Here is a 17,953-nt window from a genome sequence, read left to right as displayed (position 1 = left end):
TTTATTGAGCGCTTACTGGGTGCGGAGCACTGTACTAAGCGCTTGGGAAGGACAAGTTGGCAACATCTAGAGACGGTCCCTACCCAACAGAGGGTTCACAGTCTAGAGGGAGGAGATGGAGAACAAAACAAAACATATTAACAAAATAAAATAGAGTAGATATGTACAAGTAAAACGAATAGAGTAATAAATATGTACAAACATATATACATAAATACAGGTGGGGAAGGGAAGGAGGTAAGGCGGGGGGATGGAGACTTTAGACTGTTAGACTGTGAGCCCACTGTTGGGTAGGGACTGTCTCTATATGTTGCCAACTTGTACTTCCCAAGCGCTTAGTACAGCGCTCTGCACACAGTAAGCGCTCAATAAGTACGATTGATGATGATGGAGAGGAAGGAGGGGGCTCAGTCTGGGAAGGCCTCCTGGAGGAGGTGAGCTCTCAGTAGGGCCTTGAAGGGAGGAAGAGAGCTAGCTTGGTGGATGGGCAGAGGGAGGGCATTCCAGGCCCGGGGGATGACGTGGGCCGGGGGTCAATGGCGGGACAGGCGAGAGCGAGGTACGGTGAGGAGATTAGCGGTGGAGGAGCGGAGGGTGCGGGCTGGGCTGTGGAAGGAGGGAAGGGAGGTGAGGTAGGAGGGGGCGAGGGGATGGACAGCCTTGAAGCCCAGGGTGAGGAGTTTCTGCCTGATGCACAGATTGATCGGTAGCCACTCGAGATTTTTGAGGAGGGGAGTAACATGCCCAGAGCGTTTCTGGACAAAGACAATCTGGGTAGCGGCGTGAAGTATGATTGAAGTGGGGAGAGACAGGAGGATGGGAGATCGGGGAAGAGGCTGATACAGTAGTCTAGACGGGATAGGATGAGAGCTTGAATGAGCAGGGTAGCGGTTTGGATGGAGAGGAAAGGGCGGATCTTGGCAATGTTGCGGAGCTGAGACCGGCAGGTTTTGGTGACGGCTTGGATGTGAGGGGTGAATGAGAGAGCGGAGTCGAGGATGACACCAAGGTTGCGGGCTTGTGAGACGGGAAGGATGGTAGTGCCGTCAACAGAGATGGGAAAGTCAGGGAGAGGACAAGGTTTGGGAGGGAAGACAAGGAGCTCAGTCTCCGACATGTTGAGCTTTAGGTGGCGGGCGGACATCCAGATGGAGATGTCCTGAAGGCAGGAGGAGACGTGAGCCTGGAGAGAGGGGGAGAGAGCAGGGGCAGAGATGTAGATCTGGGTGTCATCAGCGTAGAGATGATAGTTGAAGCCGTGGGAGCGAATGAGGTCACCGAGGGAGTGAGTGTAGATCGAGAACAGAAGGGGATCGAGAACTGACCCTTGGAGAACCCCCACAGTAAGGGGATGGGAGGGGGAGGAGGAGCCTGCAAAAGAGACTAAGAACGACCGGAGAGATAAGAGGAGAACCAGGAGAGGACGGAGTCTGTGAAGCCAAGGTCAGATAGCGTGTTCAGCAGAAGGGGGTGGTCCACAGTGTCGAAGGCAGCTGAGAGGTCGAGGAGGATTAGGACTGAGTGTGAGCCGTTGGATTTGGCAAGCAGGAGGTCATTGGTGACCTTTGAGAGCGCAGTTTCCGTGGAATGTAGGGGATGGAAGCCAGACTGGAGGGGGTCGAGGAGAGAGTTGGTGTTGGTCCTCGGGGCGGAGTGTGTGGCGCAGGGTGTGGGCCCAGTGGCAAGAGCCCGGGCTTGGGAGTCAGAGGTCGTGGGTTCTAATCCCGGCTCCGCCACTTGTCAGCTGGGTGGCTTTGGGCCGGTCACTTCACTTCTTTAGGCCTCAGTTCCCTCGTCTGTCACATGGGGATGAAGACTGTGAGCCCCCCATTGGACAACCTCATCACCTTGTATTCTCCCCAGCGCCTAGAACGGTGCTTTGCACATATAGTAAGCGCCTAGTAAATGCCATAAAAAAGAAGCGCTCAATTAATAGGATTGAGCGAATGAATGGAGTAGGCGGCCGAGCTCGAGCTCCACCGCCTCAGGCCCCGCGCGCATGCGCCCGAGCCGCCAGGGGTGGGAGTTGAGGGGTCGCGCGCGCGCGTGCGCACTGAGGAGACGCTGAGCGTCCCGCACCGCCACCCAGCGGCAGCGCCTCCGCACAGCACGGGGCCCCCGACGGCCCCGTCATCGGGGCGGAGCGTGCGGCGCAAGGTGCGGGCCCAGTGGAATAATAATGATGGTATTTGTTAAGCGCTTACTATGTGCAAAGCACTGTTCTAACCGCTGGAAAGGGAACGGGCTTGGGAGTCAGAGGTCGTGGGTTCAAATCCCAGCCCCGCCAATTGTCCACCTGGGTGACTTTGGGCCGGTCACTTCACTGGGCCTCAGTTACCTCGTCTGTCAAATGGGGATTGTTATCGACAAGTAGGGTGCAAAATAGGTTAATCGGTGTAAATCACCCTTAGGGTTCTTGTACCCAGGGTGGTGACGCGGATAGGAAAAGTGACTCGGAGACATGAGTTCAGATAAAGCAGCAAAAAGGAAAGTGGCGACCTGCCCGTTCACCTCCCAGGAGAGGTATGAGTGACAAGCAGCCCCGATCCCAATATCACTGTGTCTTTTATTGAGTTACAGCAACATGGGAGTGGGGCATTTAGAAATTTCAGGAATTCAATTAGGACGGGCAGGGTGCTACAAATTCTCTTTGTTCTCTGTTCCTACCGCCTTGTGCAAGATGTTATTATTTGCCGTATGGCCTTGCATAGATAGGTCTGTAAATTCTCCTTAATAGGGAGGTAAATTCTCGTTATCTTCGGATGGGTGTCCCTTGATGGCCTTGAAGGCACCTGTTGCAGACTTGTGCTCTCGGCCTGCACAAACGGAGGGTTACCGTCAGCATACACAAAATGGAGTCTTTTGTGGTGGGCCTCAAGACATCTCACCTGTCGAGGTAGGTTTAGTCCAAGGGGTTTTTTTTTGGATTAGTAACACCAACCTTAGAGCTAATACCTAATATTATATTATTTTGTTAATGATTTGCATCTAGCTTTACTTCTATTTATTGTGATGACTTGACACCTGTCCTCATGTTTTGTTGTCTGTCTCCCCTTTCTAGACTGTGAGCCCGTTGCTGGGTAGGTACCTTCTGTAAATGTTGCCAACTTGTACTTCCCAAGCACTTAGTACAGTGCTCTGCACACAGTAAGCGCTCAATAAATACGCTTGAATCAGTCATGTCAAGTCCGCTAGTGGACAACAGGATGAAGACTGTGATCCCCCCCCATTGGACAACTTCATCACCTTGTACCCTCCCCAGCGCCTAGAACGGTGCTTTGCACATAGTAAGCGCCTAGTAAATGCCTTAAAGAAAGGAAGCGCTCAATAAAGAGCGCTTAGAGAAGCAACGTGGCTCAGTGGAAAGAGCCTGGGCTTTGGAGTCAGAGGTCGTAGGTTCGAATCCCGCAAGTCTGCAGTGTGACCTCGGGCAGGTCACTTAACTTCTCTGAGCCTCAGTTCCCTCATCCGTAAAAATGGGGATGAAGACTGTGAGCCCCACGTGGGATAACTTGATCACATTGTATTCCCCCCCCCAGCGCTTAGAACAGTGCTTTGCACATAGTAAGCGCTTAACAAATGCCATTATTATTATTAATATTATTATTATTAAATAAGATTGAGGGAATGAATAGGGTAGGCGACCAAGCTCGAGCGCTGCCGCCTCACCGCCCCGCGCGCATGCGCCCGGGGACGGGGCGGGAACTGAGGGGGCGCGCGCGCTCTTGCGCCTGCGCACTGCGGAGGAGTCGCTGAGGAGCCGCGGCCTGCGCCTCAGGAGGCCACGGTGAGCCGCCCGCGGGCGTCCACTACGTCCCTCCTTCGCTCCGTCCTACTTACTGAGCGCCTGCCGCAGGACTCTGAGGCAATAGAGGGAGGCCATCCCTGCCGGGGAACAATCAATCAATCAATCGTATTTATTATGTTTGTACATATTTTTTTACTCTATTTATTTTACTTGTACCTATCTATCCTATTTATTTTATTTTGTTAGTGTGTTTGGTTTTGTCTCCCCCTTTTAGACTGTGAGCCCACTGTCGGGTAGGGACCGTCTCTATATGTTGCCAACTTGTACTTCCCAAGCGCTTAGTACAGTGCTCTGCACACAGTAAGCGCTCAATAAATACGATTGATGATGATGATGATTTATTGAGCGCTTACTGTGTGCAGGGCACTGGACTAAGCGCGTAGAACAGGCATCCCTCCATTCATTCAGTCGCATTTATTCATTGTACGAATTTACTACTCTTTATTTGTGCGTATTTATTCTCTTTATTTTATTTTGTTAATATGTTTGGTTGTGTTCCCTGTCTCTGTGAGACGGGTAGGGACCGTCTCTCTATGTTGCCAACTTGGACTTCCCAAGCGCTTAGTACAGTGCTCTGCACACAGTAGGCGCTCAATAAATAGCCCTACTGAGAGCTCACTTCCTCCGGGAGGCCTTCCCAGACTGAGCCCCTTCCTTCCTCTCCCCCTCGTGCCCCTCTCCATCCCCCCCATCTTACCTCCTTCCCTTCCCCACAGCACCTGTAGATATGTATATATGTTTGTACACATTTATTACTCTACTTATTTATTTATTTTACTTGTACATATCTATTCTATTTATTTTTGTTAATATGTTTGGTTTTGTTGTCTGTCTCCCCCTTCTAGACTGTGAACCCTCTGTTGGGTAGGGACCGTCTCTGGATGTTGCCAACTTGTACTTCCCAAGCGCTTAATACAATGCTGTGCACACAGTAAGCGCTCAATCAATAGCCCTACTGAGAGCTCACCTCCTCCAGGAGGCCTTCCCAGACTGAGCCCCCTCCTTCCTCTCATCATCATCAATCGTATTTATTGAGCGCTTACTGTGTGCAGAGCACTGGACTAAGCTCGTAGAACAGGCATCCCTCCATTCATTCAGTCGCATTTATTCATTGTATGAACTTATTACTCTTTATGTGTGCATATTTATTCTCTTTATTTTATTTTGTTAATATGTTTTGTTTTGTTTGTCTCCCTCTTCTAGACTGTGAGCCCGCTGTTGGGTAGGGACCGTCTCTGGATGTTGCCAACTTGTACTTCCCAAGCGCTTAGTACAGTGCTCTGCACATAGTAAGCGCTCAATCAATAGCCCTACTGAGAGCTCACCTCCTCCAGGAGGCCTTCCCAGACTGAGCCCCCTCCTTCCCCTCTCCATCCCCCCGTCTTACCTCCTTCCCTTCCCCACAGCACCTGTATATATGTATATATGTTTGTACACATTTATTACTCTACTTATTTATTTATTTTACTTGTACATATCTATTCTATTTATTTTTGTTGATATGTTTGGTTTTGTTGTCTGTCTCCCCCTTCTAGTCTGTGAACCCTCTGTTGGGTAGGGACCGTGTCTATATGTTGCCAACTTGGACTTCCCAAGCGCTTAGTACAGTGCTCTGCACACAGTAAGCGCTCAATCAATAGCCCTACTGAGAGCTCCCCTCCTCCAGGAGGCCTTCCCAGACTGAGCCCCCTCCTTCCCCTCTCCATCCCCCCCATCTTACCTCCTTCCCTTCCCCACAGCACCTGTATATATGTATATATGTTTGTACACATTTGTTACTCTACTTATTTATTTTACTTGTACATATCTATTCTATTTATTTTATTTTGTTAGTATGTTTGGTTTTGTTCTCTGTCTCCCCCTTCTAGACTGTGAGCCCACTGTTGGGTAGGGACCGTCTCTATATGTTGCCAACTTGGACTTCCCAAGCGTTTGGTGCAGTGCTCTGCACACAGCAAGCGCTCAATAAATACAATTCCCCTCCTTCCACTCCCCCCGTCCCCCTCTCCATCCCTCCGTCTTACTTCCTTCCCTTCCCCACAGCACCTGTATATATGTATATATGTTTGTACATATTTATTACTCTACTTATTTATTTATTTTATTGTACATATCTTTATTCTGTTCATTTTATTTTGTTAATATATTTTGTTTTGTTGTCTGTCTCCCCTTTCTAGACTGTGAGCCCGCTGTTGGGTAGGGACCGTCTCTATATGTTGCCAACTTGTACTTCCCAAGCGCTTAGTACAGTGCTCTGCACACAGTAAGCGCTCAATCAATAGCCCTACTGAGAGCTCACCTCCTCCAGGAGGCCTTCCCAGACTGAGCCCCCTCCTTCCTCTCCCCCTCCCCCTCTTTCCCCTCTCCATCCCCCCATCTTACCTCCTTCCCTTCCCCACAGCACCTGTATATATGTATATGTTTGTACATATTTATTACTCTACTTATTTATTTTACTTGTACATATCTATTCTATTTATTTTATTTTGTTAATATGTTTGGTTTTGTTCTCTGTCTCCCCCTTCTAGACTGTGAGCCCACTGTTGGGTAGGGACTGTCTCTATATGTTGCCAACTTGTACTTCCCAAGCGCTGAGTACAGTGCTCTGCACACAGTAAGCACTCAATAAATACGATTGAGTGAATGAATTCAATCGTATTTATTCATTCAATCGTATTCATTCATTCATTCGTATTCATTCATTCAATTGTATTTATTCATTCATTCAGTCAGTCGTATTGATTGAGCGCTTACTGTGTGCAGAGCTCTGTACTAAGCGCTTGGGAAGTACAAGGCGACAGCATATAAAGACGGTCCCTACCCAGCAACGGGCTCACAGTCTAGAATTCATTGAGCGCTTACTGTGTGCAGAGCACTGTACTAAGCGCTTGGGGAAGTACAGTTCGGCAGCAAAGAGAGACAATCCCTGCCCACAACGGTCTCACCATCTGTGTGGGGTGGGGGGAGAATAGGCATAATAATAATAATAATAATGGCATTTATTAAGCACTTACTATGTGCAAAGCACTGTTCTAAGCGCTGGGGAGATTACAATAATAATAATAATAATGAGAACAGTGCTCAGCACTTAGAACAGTGCTTTGCACATAGTAAGCGCTTAACAAATGCCATCATTATTATTATTTAGTAACTGCTTACTATGTGCAAAGCACTTTTCTAAGCGCTGGGGAAGTTACAACAATAATAATGATGGCATTTAGTAAGTACTCTGCAAAGCACTGTTCTAAGCGCTGGGGAGATTACAATAATAATAATGGCATTTAGTAAGCACTTACTATGTGCGAAGCACTGTTCTAAGCGCGGGGGAGGTTACAATAATAATAATAATAATAATGGCATTTAGTAAGAGATTACTATGTGCAAAGTACTGTTCTAAGCGCTGGGGAGGTTACAATAATAATAATAATGGCATTTAGTAAGCACTTACCATGTGCAAAGCACTGTTCTAAGCGCTGGGGAGGTTACAATAATAATGGCATTTATTAAGCACTTACTATGTGCAAAGCACTGTTCTGAGCGCTGGGGAGGGTACAATAATAATAATGATGATGGCATTTAGTAAGCGCTTACTATGTGCAAAGAACTGTTCTAAGTGCTGGGGAGGTTACAATAATAATGATGATGATGGCATTTAGTAAGCGCTTACTATGTGCAAAGCACTGTTCTAAGCACTGGGGAGGTTACAATAATAGTAATAATGATGGCACTTAGTAAGCGCTTAGAAGCACTGTTCTAAGCACTGGGGATGTTACAATAATAATAATGGTGGCATTTAGTAAGCGCTTAGAAGCACTGTTCTAAGCACTGGGAAGGTTACAATAATAATAATGATGGCATTTAGTAAGCGCTTAGAAGCACTGTTCTAAGCACTGGGGAGGTTATAATAATAATAATGATGATGGCATTTAGTAAGCGCTTACTATGTGCAAAGCACTGTTCTAAGTGCTGGGGAGGTTACAATACTAATAATAATGATGGCATTTATTAAGCGCTTACTCGGTGCAAAGCACTGTTCTAAGCACTGGGGCGGTTACAATAATAATGATGGTATTTATTAAGCGCTTACTATGTGCAAAGCACCGTTCTAAGCTATGGGGAGGTTACAGGGTGATCAGGTTGTCCCACGGGGGGCTCACAGTCTTAATCCCCATTTTACAGATGAGGTAACTGAGGCACAGAGAAGTGAAGTGATGTGCCCAAAGTCACACAGCTGACAGTTGGCAGAGCCGGGATTGGAACCCATGACTCCTGACTCCAAAGCCCGGGCTCCTTCCACCGAGCCACGCTGCTTGTATTTATTGAGTGCTTACTGTGTGCAGAGCATTGGACTAAGCGCTTGGGAAGTACCAGTTGGCAACAAAGAGAGATAATCCCTGCCCACAACAGGTTCACAGTCTGGCAGGGGTGAGGGAGACAGGCATAATAATAATGATGGCATTTATTAAGCACTTACTAAGTGCGAAGCACTGTTGTAAGCGCTGGGGAGGTTACAAGGTGATCAGGTTGTCCCACGGGGGGCTCACAGTCTTAATCCCCATTTTACAGATGAGGGATGTGAGGCCCAGAGAAGTGAAGTGACTTGCCCAAAGTCACACAGCTGACAGTTGGCGGAGGGGGATTTGAACCCATGACCTCTGACTCCAAAGCCCGGGCTCTTTCCACTGAGCCACGCTGCTTCATCCACTCATTCATTGTCAGTCAGTCGTATTTATTGAGCACCTACTGTGTGCAGAGCACTGGGCTAAGCGCGCTTAGAAAATACAGTGCAGCAGTAGAGAGACAATCTCTGCCCACACTGGGCTCACAGTCTAGAAGGGGGGAAGCAGGCATTCATTCATTCAATCGTATTTATTGAGCGCTTACTGTGTGCAGAGCACTGGACCAAGTGCTTGGGGGAGCACAATTCAGCATCAAAGAGAGATAATCCTTGCCCACAGCGGGCCTACAGTCTAGAAGGGGGGGAAACAGGCATTCATTCATTCAGTCGTATTTATTGAGCGCTCACTACACTAAGCACTTGGGAAGTATAATTCAGCAGCAAACGGAGACAATCCCTGCCCACACTGGGCTCACAGTCTAGAATCATAATAATGATGGCATTTGTTTGAGAAGCAGCTTGGCTTAGTGGAAGGAGCCCGGGCTTGGGAGTCCGAGGTCATGGGTTCAAATCCCGGCTCCGCCAATTGTCAGCTGGGTGACTTTGGGAAAGCCACTTCTCTGGGCCTCAGTTACCTCATCTGTCAAATGGGGATTAAGACTGAGCCCCAAGTGGTACAACCTGCTTTGTGTTTCAAGTTATACTAAGGAAATAGCTAACGGGGACTTGCTGTTTTCTTTGGTTTTAAAACAGTGGTAAGAAATTTGAGGTAGTAGTCACGTGTGATTAGTTAATCAGTGCACAGCAGTTTTCGAAACTAAAAAGTTTTTTGGAAGGTCAGTCTTGAACTGTATTTGGTCTAGACTGTAAGCCTGTTGTGGGTAGGGATCACCTCTCTTTATTGCTGTATTGTACTTTCCAAGCACTTAGTACAGTGCTCTGCACACAGTAAGCGCTCAATAAATACGATTGAATGAATGAAGGAATGCTTTCCACGTAGTAAGTGCTTAACAAATGCTGTTATTATTATTATTATTATTATTAATTATTATTAAGTGCTTACTAGGTACCAAGCACTGTTCTCACCACTGGGGTAGATACAAGGTGATCAGGTTGTCCATTGTGGGGCTGACAGTCTTCATTCCCATTTGACAGATGAGGGAACTGAGGCACAGAGAAGTTAAGTGACTTGCCCAAGGTCACACAGCTGACAAGCAGCAGAGCCGGGATTAGAACCCATGACCTCTGACTCTCAAGCCTGGGCTCTTTCCACTGAGCCATGCTGGGGAGACAGACATCAAAGCAAGTAAACAGGCATCAATATCAGTAAATAGAATTAGAGATATATATACACATCATGAATAAAAATAAATAGAATAGTAAGTACATACATAGAGACCCAGGTGCAGTGGGGAGGGGGTTAGAGCAGAGGAATCAATCAATCAATCGTATTTATTGAGCGCTTACTGTGTGCAGAGCACTGTACTAAGCGCTTGAGTCTCCAGTAAGAGAAGCAGCGTGGCTCAGTGGAAAAAGCACGGGCTTTGGAGTCAGAGGTCATGGGTTCAAATCCCGGCTCCACCACTTGTCAACTGTGTGACTTTGGGCAAGTCACTTAACTTCTCTGGGCCTCAGTTCCCTCATCTGTAAAATGGGGATGAAGACTGTGAGCCCCACGTGGGACAACCTGATCACCTTGTAAATTCCCCAGCGCTTAGAACAGTGCTCTGCACATAGTAAGCGCTTAATAAATGTCATTATTATTATTAAGTACGTACATAGAGACACAGGTGCTGTGGGGTGGGGAGGCGGTTAGAGCAGAGGATGGGAGTCTCCCCCGTCTAGATTGTGAGCCAGTTGTTGTTAGTTGGGTAGGGACCGTCTCTATATGTTGCCAACTTGTACTTCCCAAGCGCTTAGTACAGTGCTCTGCACACAGCGCTCAATAAATATGATTGAATGAATGAATCAACAAAATACATAGAATAGTAAATGTGTACAAGTAAAATAGCGTAATAAAGCTGTACAAATATATATGCAAGTGCTGTGGGGAGGGGAAGGAGGTTGGGTGGGGGGGATGAGGAGGAGAGGAAAAAGGGGGCTCAGTGTGGGAGGGCCTCCTGGAGGAGGTGAGCTCTCAATAGGGCTTTGAAGGGAGGAAGAGAGCTAGCTTGGCAGATGTGTGGAGGGAGGGCAATGGTACTTGTTAAGTGCTTACTATCCACCAAGCGCTGTTTAAAGTGTGGGTATAGTAGGTTCAACTTAATCAGGTTGGACCTAGTCCCTGTCCCACTTGGGGCCCACAGTCTAATTAGGGGACAGTAGGATTTAATCTCCATTTGATAGATGAGGTTACTGAGGCCCAGAGAAGTGAAGTGACCTGCCCTGGGTCCCACAGCGGACGCGTGGCAGAGCCGGAATTAGAACCGAGGTCCTCTGACCCCAGGCCCGGGCTCTTTCCACTCGGCCACGGTGCCCCTCTAAACAAAATACCAAAGACAAGGGGGAAGACAAACACGAAAGGATCAGCAGGATCTCAGGGTCCCGTCTGCTCAGCGACGAACCCCGGGCAGACTGCAGATTTCACCCGTTGGGGTTTTATTTACGGCTCCACAACTGAACCGAAAGACGATACGCTCCGCTTGTTCGAGGCGTGGGGTGACGTTTTAGAGAAACAGTAGGAGACTGGAAGATCCCCAATGTTCTGCGCAAATTCCATGCTAGACTAACCTCGTCGTGGGCAGGGAACGGGAATGTGGCTGTTTATTGTTGCATTGTCCTCTTCCAAGCTCTTAGTACAGCGGGCAAGTCACTTCGCTTGCAAGCAGAGAAGCAGCGTGGCTCAGTGGAAAGAGCCCGGGGTTTGGAGTCAGAGGTCATGGGTTCAAATCCCGGCTCCGCCAACTGTCAGCTGTGTGACTTTGGGCAAGTCACTTCACTTCTCTGGGCCTCAGTTCCCTCATCTGTAAAAGGGGGGTGAAGACTGTGAGCCCCCCGTGGGACAACCTGATCACCTTGTAACCTCCCCAGCGCTTAGAACAGTGCTTTGCACATAGTAAGTGCTTAATAAATGCCATCATTATTATTATGCCTGTCTCCCCCACCCCCGCCAGACTGTGAACCCGTTGTGGGCAGGGATTATAAATGCCATTATTTAAATGCCAATAATGCTTAATAAATACCATTATTATTATTATTATTATTATTATTTGGAGTCAGAGGTCATGGGTTCAAATCCTGGCTCCCCCAGTTGTCAGCTGTGGGACTTTGGGCAAGTCACTTCTCTGGGCCTCAGTTACCTCATCTGTAAAATGGGGATTAAAACTGTGGGACAAACTGATCACCTTGTATCCTCCCCAGCACTTAGAACAGTGCTTTGCACATAGCGCTTAATAAATGCCATTATTATGATTATTATTATTAACGTCTCTGTGCCTCAGTTACCTCATCTGTAAAATGGGGATTAAGACCATGAGCCCCACGTGGGACAACCTGATTATATCTACCCCGGCACTTAGAACAGTGCTGGGCATATAGTAAGCGTTTAACAAATACCATCATTATTATTATTATTACAGTGCTCCGCACACAGTACGTGTTCAGTGAATACGACGGAATGAAATATGATTGAATGACCCCACCAACTCTTGTTGTTTTGAACTTTCCCAAGCGCTCAGTACAGTGCTCTGCACACAGTAAGTGCCATGAACGATGGTGACAATGGTGGGTTTGGGGGCCTGGCTTCCTGGAAGATCTGCCGGCCTTGGGAAGGAGAGAAAGGGGTTGGTTAGAAGGAGAGTGGCCCCCAGAAAACCAATGGAGCTGCAGTGTATAAATCACATTTCGGAAGATCCAGCTTTAAGACTCTTGCACCCTTTGTGCTTTGGCTCAACTCCTGGAGGAGCGTGACTTTGTCAAAAAAAAGAGGGTGGTCCATTTCTATAGTTTATTCGGTATCTGGGGGCCCTCGTCAAAGGGACTGTGGTGCTTGGGAGGCTTACTAGCAGTAATTATAATAATAATTGTGATATCTGTTAAGTACTGCGCTGTTGTAAGAACTCGTGGAGGTTCAAGATAATTAGGTCAGAGCCAATCCCTGTCCCACAGGGCGCACACATTCTATGTAGGAGGGAGACGTATTGAATCCCTGTTTTACACATGAGGAAACTGAGGCTCAAAGTAAAGTGACATGCCCCTGGTCACACAACAGGCAAGTGGCAGAGATTGAATTAGAATCCACGTTCTGTGACTCTCAGGCTTGTCTCACCCAAGCGCATTGGCCCTTAGAGAACTGTCCTGTGAGTTTAGGATTGAAAAACATCCGAGTTTACCCCTTTGTCCGCACAAGTGTGCCTAGAAGTCCGTTTAGGGTGGTGACTTTGGGGATTGTCAGGCCGTGGGCCACAGAGAACTGAAAATGCTCATTTCCCACCCTTCCATTCATTCATTCAATCGTATTTATTGAGCACTGACTCAATATTGAGCACTTCCTTGAGCGCAGAGCACTGTACTAAGCGCTTGGGAAGTACAAGTCGGCAACATATAGAGACGGTCCCTACCCAACAATGGGCTCACAGGCTTCCATCTAAGAAGTTTGCTGGAAGTAAGTTTTCAGCATTTTCAAGCTGGATAAAAATGTAATTCTGTACCTGATGTCAGTCTGTTTTCCCCCTGCATACTCACTCCTCTTAGATCACATATATAATCCTTTTTTAGTAGAAGTAAATCAATTAATTTTTTCTTAAATGATAAAGAACCATTGGTCACATAATGGCCATTTCCTGAGCTTGTGATTATTTTTTGAGGCTCTGTGAGATTTTCCTATCTCATCGAAATTCTACCTCATTTTTAACCAATCCTTCTTCTCCATCTACTTAGTTGGAATTGCATCACCTTCCTGATGTCTGTTGAGAATTTGTCGCACTGTCAATGATTCATTAATTCAGTTGTATTTCTTGAGTGCTTACTCTGTGCAGAGCACTGTACTAAGCATTTGAAAAGTACAATTCGGCAATAAAGCAACCATTCAGGCCTGGCTTTCTCCCTCCCTAACCCTGAACGTTGATTTTTCCTCTTGCAGGCCAACCACACCGTGAAAAGAAGATACAAGTAACAACTAAATCCCCTTGCCCTCTGAATTTCCAATAGGGTCATCCTTTCTTGCCACAACGTTGTGACCGACCCAAGAGGTAAGAGCAGGCATCGGCCACCTGTTGAATTGATAGGCTTCTAAGAGGTAGAATTAATCAATCAGTCGTATTTATTGAGCACTTAGCATATGCAGAGCACTGTACTAAGCTCTTTGGGAGAGTACAGTATAACAATCAGATATGCACCGTGCCCTTGGCTTATAGCCCAAGCTATTTGACATTCGGACAATAGTGAGTAGCAAGGGTGCTTAAAGAGGGCAGTGGGGTCTAGAAACTGTAGCCCAGGAAGCTCTTCTTAGAATTCCAAAACCTCAGGACAATCAATCAATCAATCAATCAATCGTATTTATTGCGCGCTTACTATGTGCAGAGCACTGTACTAAGCGCTTGGGAAGTACAAATTGGCAACACATAGAGACAGTCCCTACCCAACAGTGGGCTCACAGTCTAAAATGGGGAGACAGAGAACAGAACCAAACATACCAACAAAATAAAATAAATAGGATAGAAATGTACAAGTAAAATAAATAAATAAATAAATAGAGTAATAAATATGTACAACCATATATACATATATACAGGTGCTGTGGGGATGGGAAGGAGGTAAGATGGGGGGATGGAGAGGGGGAGAGGAAGGAAGGGGCTCAGTCTGGGAAGGCCTCCTGGAGGAGGTGAGCTCTCAGCAGGGCCTTGAAGGGAGGAAGAGAGCTAGCTTGGCGGAGGGGCAGAGGGAGGGCATTCCAGGCCCGGGGGCTGACGTGGGCCGGGGGTCGACGGCGGGACAGGCGAGAACGAGGCCCGGGGAGGAGATTAGTGGTGGAGGAGCGGAGGGTGCGGGCTGGGCAGTAGAAGGAGAGAAGGGAGGTGAGGTAGGAGGGGGCGAGGGGATGGACAGCCTTGAAGCCCAGGGTGAGGAGTTTCTGCCTGATGCACAGATTGATTGGTAGCCATTGGAGGTTTTTGAGGAGGGAAGTAATATGCCCAGAGCGTTTCTGGACAAAGATAATCCGGGCAGCAGCATGAAGTATGGATTGAAGTGGAGAGAGACACGAGGATGGGAGATCAGAGAGAAGGCTGGTGCAGTAGTCCAGACGGGATAGGATGAGAGCTTGAATGAGCAGGGTAGCAGTTTGGATGGAGAGGAAAGGGCGGATCTTGGCAATGTTGCGGAGCTGAGACCGGCAAATAGCAACATCTGCACAGAAGGCAGAAACTAGCATGAAATGGCATTTTTGATGCCTAGAAAACAATTTTCCTAAGGCTGGAACTGTGGGGGTTTCAATAATACTGAAAAATGTGGTCTCCCGGGAAGAGCTGCCTGAGCCCCAGACTGAGCCCCCTCTTTCCTCTCCCCCTCCTCATCCCCCCTGCCCTACCCCCTTCCCCTCCCCACAGCACCTGTATATGTGTTTGGACAGATTTATTACTCTATTTATTTTACTTGTACATATTTACTATTCTGTTTTGTTAATGATATGCATCTAGCTTTACTTCTAGTTATTCTGACGACTTGACACCAGTCCACATGTTTTGTTTTGTCGTCTGTCTCCCCCTTCTAGACTGTGAGCCCGTTGTTGGGTAGGGGCCGTCTCTATATGTTGCCAACTTGTACTTCCCCAGTGCTTAGTACAGTGCCCTGCACACAGTAAGTGCTCAATAAATAGGATTGAATGAATGAATGAATGAAAGAGGGTGGCTCAGTGGCTAGAGCCCGGACCTCAGAGTCAGAAGGTCATGGGTTCTAATTCCGCTCCGCTACCTGTCTGCTCTGTGACCTTGAGCAAGTCACTTCACTTCTCTGGGCCTCAGTTTCCTCTTCTTTAAAATGGGAATTAGGACTGTGAGCCCTGAGTGGGATGGGAACTGTGTCCAATTCAATTAACTTGTATCCACCTCAACGCTTAGAACAGTGCCTGGCACATAATAAGCGCTTAACAAATACCATAATTAAAATTATTAAGAGCAAAGGTCTGGGATTCAGAGTATTGCACTTCTAATCCTGTTGTTATGGTACTGTTCATTCTCGTAAATTCCCAGAGCAGTGATTCGCGACCTTGTTTTGCTCTGAGAGCCACCAGGAACCCAAGAAGGAGTGGTGTGGAACCCTATTCTTGACTCCACCTCACCGTCTAGTTATCGCGCTATCTCCCTCCTACCATTCCTTTCCAAACTCCTTGAACGAGTCGTCTGCATGCGCTGCCTCGAATTCCTCAACGCCAACTCTCTCCTCGATCCCCTCTAATCTGGTTTCCGTCCCCTACACTCCACGGAAACTGCCCTCTCAAAGGTCACCAGTGACCTCCTGCTTGCCAAATCCAACGGCTCATACTCTATCCTAATCCTCCTCGACCTCTCAGCTGCCTTTGACACTGTGGACCACCCCCTTCTCCTCAACACGCTATCCGACCTTGGCTTCACAGACTCTGTCCTCTCCTGGTTCTCCTCTTATCTCTCTGGCAATTCATTCTCAGTTTCTTTTGCGGGGTCCTCCTCCCCCTCCCATCCCCTTACTGTAGGGGTTCCTCAAGGGTCAGTTGTTGGTCCCCTTCTGTTCTCGATCTACACTCACTCCCTCGGTGAACTCATTCGCTCCCACAGCTTCAACTATCATCTCTACGCTGATGACACCCAAATCTACATCTCTGCCCCTGCTCTCTCTCCCTCCCTCCAGGCTCGCATCACCTCCTGCCTTCAGGACATCTCCATCTGGATGTCTGCCTGCCATCTAAAACTCAGCATGTCCAAGACTGAACTCCTTATCTTCCCTCCAAAACCCTTCCCTCTCCCTGACTTTCCCATCACTGTTGACGACACTACCATCCTTCCCGTCTCACAAGCCCGCAACCTTGGTGTCATCCTCGACTCCGCTCTCTTGTTCACCCCTCACATCCAATCCGTCACCAAAACCTGCCGGTCTCACCTCCGCAACGTCGCCAAGATCCGCCCTTTCCTCTCCATCCAAACCGTTACCCTGCTGGTTCAATCTCTCATCCTATCCTGACTGGATTACTGCATCAGCCTCCTCTCCGGTCTCCCATCCTCATGTCTCTCCCCACTTCAATCCATACTTCACGCCGCTACCCGGATCGTCTTTGTGCAGAAACGCTCTGGGCATGTTACTCCCCTCCTCAAAAATCTCCAGTGGCTACCAATCATCCTACGCATCAGGCAAAAACTCCTCACCCTCGGCTTCAAGGCTGTCCATCCCCTGGCCCCCTCCTACCTCACCTCCCTTCTCTCCTTCTCCAGCCCAGCCCGCACCCTCCGCTCCTCTGCCGCTAACCTCCTCACCGTGCCTCGTTCTCGCCTGTCCCTCCGTCGACCCCCGGCCCACGTCCTCCCCCTGGCCTGGAATGCCCTCCCTCTGCCCATCCACCGAACTAGCTCTCTTCCTCTCTTCAAAGCCCTACTGAAAGCTCACCTCCTCCAGGAGGCCTTCCCAGACTGAGCCCCCTTCTTCCTCTCCCTCTCCTCCCCCTCCCCCCGCCTGACCTCCTTCCCCTCCCCACAGCACCTGTATATATGTTTGTACGTATTTATTACACTATTTATTTATTTTACTTGTACATATTTATTTTATTTATTTTATTCTGTTAATATGTTTTGTTTTGTTGTCTGTCTCCCCCTTCTAGACTGTGAGTCCGCTGTTGGGTAGGGACCGTCTCTATATGTTGCCAACTTGTACTTCCCAAGCACTTAGTACAGAGCTCTGCACACATTAAGTGCTCAATAAATACAATTGAATGAATGAATATTCCATTTTAGTACAGTGCTCTGCACACAGTAAGCACTCCATTCATTCGGTTGTATTCATTGAGCGCCTACTGTGTGTAGAGCACTGTACTAAGCGCTTGGGAAGTACAAGTTGGCAACATATAGAGACAGTCCCTACCCAACAACAGGCTCACAGTCTAGGGCCACCCATTCATTCATTCCATACGATTGAGTGAATTTCTTCCCACCTGCTGTCACCAGCTAATGGGGCTGGGAATGGGGAGAGGGTTGGGTTCATTCATTCATTGTCATATTTATTGAACGTTTACTGTGTGCAAAGCACTAGACCAATCTCTTGGAAAGTACAATTCAGCAACAGAGACAACCCCTGCCCACAACGGGCTCACCATCTAGAAATGGGAGGCAGACAGCAGAACAAGTTAACAGGCATCAATAGCATCAATATAAGTAAATGGAATTATATATATGCATCAGAACAAGTAAAACAGGCATTAATATAGATAGAATTGTAGATACATGTCCATATATACCCAAGTGCTGTGGGGCGGGGAAGGGGGGTAGAGCAAAATGGGTGAGTCGGGGCAAGGCGGGGGTGGGAGGAGCAGAGGAAAAGAGAGGCTCCATTTGGGAAGGCCTCCTGGA

The 17,953-nt window shown here is 47.9% G+C and overlaps 1 protein-coding gene across 3 annotated transcripts in view; it reads left to right on the top strand.

Moving 5' to 3' along the window:
• The first annotated feature begins 3,828 nt into the window (after positions 1-3,828).
• TUBGCP2 (tubulin gamma complex associated protein 2) overlaps positions 3,829-17,953 on the top strand; it is a 71,407-nt gene continuing 57,282 nt past the window's right edge. The window contains exons 1-2 of one of the 3 annotated variants that reach the window (XM_038743946.1): positions 3,829-3,924; positions 13,507-13,615. The gene's annotated coding sequence lies outside the window, so the exon portion shown is untranslated. Of the gene's footprint in view, positions 3,925-9,354; positions 9,375-12,103; positions 12,122-13,506; positions 13,616-17,953 lie in introns of those variants that run through there. The other 2 variants (XM_038743947.1, XM_038743948.1) reach the window with 2 other exon arrangements.

This window comes from Tachyglossus aculeatus, chromosome 3, assembly GCF_015852505.1.
Source record: "Tachyglossus aculeatus isolate mTacAcu1 chromosome 3, mTacAcu1.pri, whole genome shotgun sequence".
NCBI classification, from domain to species: Eukaryota; Metazoa; Chordata; class Mammalia; order Monotremata; family Tachyglossidae; genus Tachyglossus; species Tachyglossus aculeatus.
The sequence above is the reverse complement of the archived record's forward strand: the minus strand, read 5'-3'. Positions and strand labels throughout refer to the sequence as shown.